At 51.8% G+C, this 5979-nt stretch overlaps 2 long non-coding RNA genes across 4 annotated transcripts; one reads left to right on the top strand and one right to left on the bottom strand.

The window, feature by feature from the left end:
* Window positions 1-1377: 1377 nt before the first annotated feature.
* On the bottom strand, window positions 1378-4232 carry LOC139026084 (uncharacterized). The gene is made up of 4 exons (XR_011477795.1): window positions 4203-4232; window positions 3315-3347; window positions 2619-2651; window positions 1378-1422 (listed from the first exon to the last, which is right to left on the bottom strand). It is a non-coding gene; the product is annotated as an uncharacterized lncRNA (long non-coding RNA).
* Window positions 2127-4232, top strand: LOC139026083 (uncharacterized). 3 transcript variants are annotated; one of them, XR_011477794.1, is made up of 5 exons: window positions 2127-2172; window positions 2833-2863; window positions 3322-3352; window positions 3862-3890; window positions 4207-4232. It is a non-coding gene; the product is annotated as an uncharacterized lncRNA (long non-coding RNA). The 3 variants fall into 3 exon arrangements; XR_011477793.1 differs by lacking the exon at window positions 3862-3890 and adding an exon at window positions 3921-3953 and having other exon boundaries at window positions 4207-4230; XR_011477792.1 differs by lacking the exon at window positions 4207-4232 and adding an exon at window positions 3997-4017 and having other exon boundaries at window positions 3862-3905.
* Window positions 4233-5979: the final 1747 nt, after the last annotated feature.

The raw sequence follows: 5979 nt of genomic DNA on the forward strand, positions 1-5979 counted from the left end.
AAGAGACCTTTGGTTGACGCTGTCTACAACAGTTACAACAGGTACAACAGATACTGACAAACAAGAAGACCTGGTACCCTGTTACACAGGTACACAGGTTACGAGTACTGACAACACAAGGAGACCTGGTGACCTCGTTACACAGTTACACAGGCTACAACTGACAAGACAAGAACCTGGTGACCCTTGTTACAACACGTTACAACAGGTACAAATACTGAAAACAGAGACCTCCGTGACCCTGTACAACAGTACATTTCCTGATACACCAAACTAAAAACCCATGTCTGTGTAGGAGGATGAAGCCATCGCATCGCTCTGCGGCTCTGCAGAAGCTGATTGACAAGCATGCAGACAGTCAGAACCACCAGATTCAGCGCTACGACAACTACAGCCTGTCTTCAACGCTGAGGGTAACGAGAGAGGAGGAGACTCTATGAGAGGTAAAGAGAGAAGAGGAGACTACTACTGAGGTAGAGAGAGAGAGAGAGGATGACGACTTACTGAGGTAGAGCGAGGAGACTACTACTGAGGGTTAGAAGAGAGAGAGGGACTTACTACATGAGGGTTAGAGATGAGAGAGCAGAGGAGACTACTCTGAGGTAGAGAGAGAGAGGGACTTACTACTGAGGTAGAGAGAGACGGCGAGAACGAATCTGAGGTAGAGAGAAGAGAGACTACTACTGAGTGGTTAAGAGAGAGAGAGCACTACTACATGCTGTAGAGAGGAGAGCAGGGTACTACTAGAGGAGTAAAAGAGAGAGAGGAGGCTACTACTATGAGGGTAGAGAGAGAGGCGAGACACTACGGAGGTAGAGAGAGGAAGAGGAGTGAGACTACTACTGAGGTTAGAAAGAGAGAGGAGCACTACTACTGAGGTAACTAGAAGGAGAGGAGGAGATACTACTGAGGTAAGAGAGAAGGAGACTAGTACTGAGCGGGTAGAGAGAGAGAGAGACTACTACGGAGGGTTAGGAGAGAGAGGAGACTCTACGTGAGGTAGAAGACGAGAGAGGGAGAGGAACTACTACTAAGGGTAGTAGAGAGAGAGGAGGAGACTACTACTGAGGGTTAGAGGAGAGGAGGACTACTTACGAGGGTAGAGAGAGAGAGGAGCTACTACTGAGCGTATTTATGAGAGAGAGGGAGACTATACTGAAGGGTAGAGAGAGACAGAGACTACTACTGAGGAAAGAGAGAGAGGAGACATTAGCTGGGTAAAGAGAGAGAGGAATATTACTTGAGGAGTAGAGAGAGAGAGGAGACTATTACTGAGGGTAGAGAAGAGAGAGAGCTTACTACTGAGGTTAGAGAGAGAGAGAGGGAGACTACTACTGAGGTAGAGAGAGAGAGGAGAGAGAGACTACTATCGAGGGTAGAGAGAGAGGAGACTACTACTGAGGGTAGAGAGAGAGACTGAGACTATTTACTGAGGGTGAGAAGGAGGGACTACTAGTGAGGGTAGAGAGAGAGAGACAGAGAGAGACGACTATGGGGAATCGAGAGAGAGAGAAGGAGACTACTACTGAGGAGAGAGAGAGCACTACTACCTGAGCGGTAAGGAGAGAGCGAGCAGGAGACTACTATAAGGATAGAGGAGAGGAGAGACTTACTATGAGGTAGAGAGAGGAGAGGAGAATACTACTGAGGGTGAGAGAGAGAGGAGGAAGACTTACTACGTGAGGGTAGAGAGACGAGAGCACTACTACTAGGGGTAGGAAGAGAGAGAGGAGACTACCTACTGAGGGTAGAGAGGAGAGGAGACTATTACTCGAGGGTAAAGACGATGAGAGAGACATTACTAGGGTAGGAGAGAGAGAGCGGACTATTACTGAGGGTAGCAGAAAGAGAGGGACCTACTATGAGGGTTAGAGAGGAGAGAGAAGAGAGGACTACTATGAAGGCAATAGAGAGAGAGAGAGAGAGAGAGCTAGCTACGAGGGTAGAGAGAGGAACAGGTTACTCTGGGAGAGAGGAGAGGAGACTACTACTGAGGGTAGAGAGAGAGGGAGACTATTACTGGGTTAGAGAAGAGAGAGACTCTACTGAGGTTAGAGAGAGAGAAGAGAGAGCACACATCTGGGGTAGAGAGGAGGAGAGAGCGGACTACTACTGAGGTAGGAGAGAGGAGACTACTCCTGAGGGTAGAGAGAGAGGGGACTACTACTGAGGGTGAGGAGAGAGGAGAGAACTTATGAGGTTTAGAGAGAGAGAGAGAAGGAGACTACTACTGAGGGTAGAGAGAGGAGGAGACTACTACGTGAGGTAGAGAGAGAGAGAGGAACTACTACTAGGCTAGGAGAGGAGACTACTAACTGAGGTAGAGAGAGGATATACTGAGGGTAGAAGAGAGAGGAGACTATCCTGAGGGAGGAGAGAGGAGAGGAGACTCACTACTGAGGGTAGAGAGAGAGCGACGAGAGGAGACTACTACTGAGGGTTTTAGAGCAAGAGACGAGAGGAAGAACTACTACTGAGTGGTGAGAGAGGGAGACTACTCTGAGTAGAGAGAGAGGAGACTACTACTTGAGTGTAGAGAGAGAAGAGGCATACTACTGAAGGGCTAGAAAGAGAGAGAGGAGATTACTACTGTGCGGGTAGAGAGGAGAGGAGGAGACTACTACTGAGGGTAGAGAGACGGAGGAGAGCTACTAGCTGGAGGTTGAGAGAGAAAGAGGGGACTCTACTAGGGTCTAGAGAGCAGAGAGGGACTACTACTGAGGGGAGAGAGCAAGAGAGGAGACTACTGACGTGAGTGGTAGAGAGAGAGAGAGGAGGAAGAGGAGCTTACTCACTCGAGGGTAGAGAGACGAGAGGAGACTACTAGCTGAGGGTTAGAGAGAGAGAGGAGACTACTACTGAGGTAGAGAGAGAGAGAGAGACTACGTACTGAGGGGTTGAAGAGAGAGAGGAGACTACTCGTACCGAGGGTAGAGAGAGACCGAGAGGAGATACTAACTGAGCGGTAGAGAGACGAGAGAGAGACTACTACTGAGGGTAGAGAGAGAAGAGAGGAGGACTCTACTGCAGGGTCTGAGAGAGGCGACTAAATATGAGGGTCAGAGAACGAAGAGACGAGAGAGACTACTACTGAGGGTAGCAGAGGAAGAGAGAGGAGAACTACTACTCTAGAGGGTAGGAAAGAGAGGAGACTACTACTGAGGTCAGAGGGAGCAGAGAGGAGCTACTACTGAGAGTAGAGAGAGAGAGAGAGGAGACTAACTACTAGGTCTAGAGACGAGAGAGGAGACTTACTGAGAGTAGAGAGAGAGAGAGGGACTACTACTGAGGGAGGCGAGAGAGGAGCACTTGACTACTGAGGGTAGAGAGAGAGAGGAGACTACATACTGAGGTAGAGAAGAGAGGAGACTACTACGTGAGTTGAGAGAGAGACGGAGACTACTTACTGAGGGTGAGAGAGAGAGCGAGAGGAGACATACTACTGAGGTACGAGGGAAGAGAGAACTACTTACTGGGGTAAGAGAGAGAGGGAGGAACTTACTATGAGGTAGAGAGAAGAGAGGGGACTATATGAGGGTAGAGAGAGAGGCAGGATACTTACTGGGGATAGAGAGAGAGGGACTACTACTGAGGGTAAGAGAGAGGAGAGAGGGAGACGCTACTGAGGTGGTAGAGAGCAGAGAGCGAGACTTTACTCCTGGGTAGAGACGGAGAGGGAGACTACTACTTGAGGGTAGAGCAGAGGAGGAACTACTTACTGAGGGTAAGATGAGAAGGAGGAGAGGAGACTTCAGCTACTGAGGGTAGACGAGAGAGAGGGACTACATGGGGTGAGAGAGGAGAGAGAGAACTTACTACTTGGGGTAGAGAGAGAAGGAGAGAGGAGGACTACTTACTGAGGTAGAGAGAGAGAGGAGACTACTATGATGGTACGAGAGAGAGAGGTAGACTACTACTAGAGTGGTAGAGAGAGAGAGGAGACTACTACTGAGGTAGGAGAGACGAGGAGACTACTACTGAGTAGAGAGAGCAGAGGAGACTACTACTGAGGGTAGAGGAGAGAGGAGGAGACTTACTTTACTGAGGTAGAGAGGAGAGGAGGATTACTATGAGGGTAAGGAGAGAGAGAGAGACACGACTGAGGGTAACGAGAAGAGAGGATGACTACTACTGAGGGTAAGAAGAGAGGACGACTATACTGAGAGGTAGAGAGAAGCAGAGAGAGAGAGAGGAACTACTACTGAGGGTAGAGAGAGAGAGGAGACACTACTGAGAGGTAGGAGAGAGGAGTAGACGACTACTTGAGGGTAGAGGGAAGAGAGAGGAGACTACTCTGGGGGTGAGAGAGACTTAGCTTCTGAGGGTAGAGGAGAGAGGAGACTTACTAGCTGAGAGGTTAGAGCGAGGAGTGAGACTATACTGAGGTAGAGGAGAGAGGAGGACTACTACTGGGGTAGATGAAGAGAGGAGACTACTTACTGAGGGTGAGAGAGGAGGGAGCTACCTATGAGGGTTACGAGAGAGAGAGAGACTACTACTGAGGGTAGAGAGAGGAGACTACTTACTGAGGGTAGGAGAGAGAGAGGGATACTTACTGAGGGTAGGAGAGATGTAACTCTAATGTCTTCATCTCTACAGAAGCTGCCACAGGACCTGGACCAGTCTGCAAAAGAGGCCAAGAGAGGTATTACCCCATCTACCACCTCCTTGCAACCTCTACAGGGTTGAGCACCACAAACAGCTTATTCTTGTGATGTGTGTTGTGTGTGTGTAGGTCAGAGGAACCCTCCAAGCAATGAGCCAAGAGGTCCAGCACGAGATCGGCAGAGTCTCGCGAGAGGTGAAGAGGCGAGGGAGGAGGGGCTGTGTGTGTGAGGGGAGAGGTGTGTGTTGGGGGTGTGTGTGGGTGTGGGTGTGTTTGTGTGTTTGGAGGTGTGTGTGTGTGTGGGGGTGTGCTGTGGTTGTTGGGTGTGTGTTGAACATGGTACCATGAATAGTATTGTAACTTGAGTATCTTAAGTCGTCCCTGAATGTTGAATCGGATCCGTTCCTGTTAACATACCTTATAACTTTCTTCTACTCCTCTCCTTCCCTCTCTCCTCCCTCCTCTCCGTCTCCCCTCCACCTCCTCTCCCGTCTCCTCCTCCTCTCGGTCTCCCTCCTCCTCCTCATCCGCTCTCCCTCGCACTCCTTTCCTCTCCGTCTCCCTCCCCCTGGCTCTTCGGTCTCTCCTCCCCTCCTCTCCGTCTCCTCCTCCTCTCCGTCCCCTCGCCGATCCTCCTCCTCCTTCTCCGTCTCCCTCTCCTCTCCGTCTCCCTCCTCCTCTCCGTCTCCCTTCTCGTCTCCCTCCTCCTTCCGTGTCTCCCTCCTCCTCTCCGTCTCCCTCCTCTCCGTCCCCCTCATCCTCTCCTGTCTTCCCTCCTCCTCTCCGTTTCCTCTCCTCCTTCCGTCTCCCCTCCTCCTCCTCTCCGTCTCCCTCCACTCCTCTCCGTCTTCCCTTCTCTTCCTCCTCGCTCCGTCTCCTCCTCCTCCTTCTCCCGTTCCTCTCTTCCTCCTCTCCGTCTTCTCTGCCGATTTCTCTCCTCTCCGTTTCCCCTCGTCGCCTCTCGTCTTCCCCTCATCCTTCCCGTCTCCTCCTCCCCTCTCCGTCTCCTCTCCGTCTCCCCTCCTCGCCGTCTCCCCCTCTCGCCTGTCTCCCCTCCTCTCCCTCTCCCTCTCCTGCTCCTCCTCCTTCCCTCCTCCTCTCTCCGTCTCCCTCCTCTCTCCAGTCTCCTCCTCCCTCTCCGTCTTCCCTTCTCCGTCTCCTCCTTCCTCTCCGTTCTCCTTCATCCTCTCCGTTCTCCCTACCTCTCCGGTCCCCCTCCTCCTCTCCGTGTCTCCTCCTCCCTCCGTGCTCCTCCTCACTCTCGCCGCGGTCTCTCCTCCTCCTCTCCCGTTCTCCCTCCTCTCCTCTCCGTCTCCCTCCCTCCTCCTCTCCCGTCGTCCCCCTCCTCCTCTTCGTTTCCCCCCTCTCCTCTC

This window comes from Salvelinus sp. IW2-2015, unplaced genomic scaffold (assembly GCF_002910315.2).
Source record: "Salvelinus sp. IW2-2015 unplaced genomic scaffold, ASM291031v2 Un_scaffold3848, whole genome shotgun sequence".
Taxonomy (NCBI): domain Eukaryota; kingdom Metazoa; phylum Chordata; class Actinopteri; order Salmoniformes; family Salmonidae; genus Salvelinus; species Salvelinus sp. IW2-2015.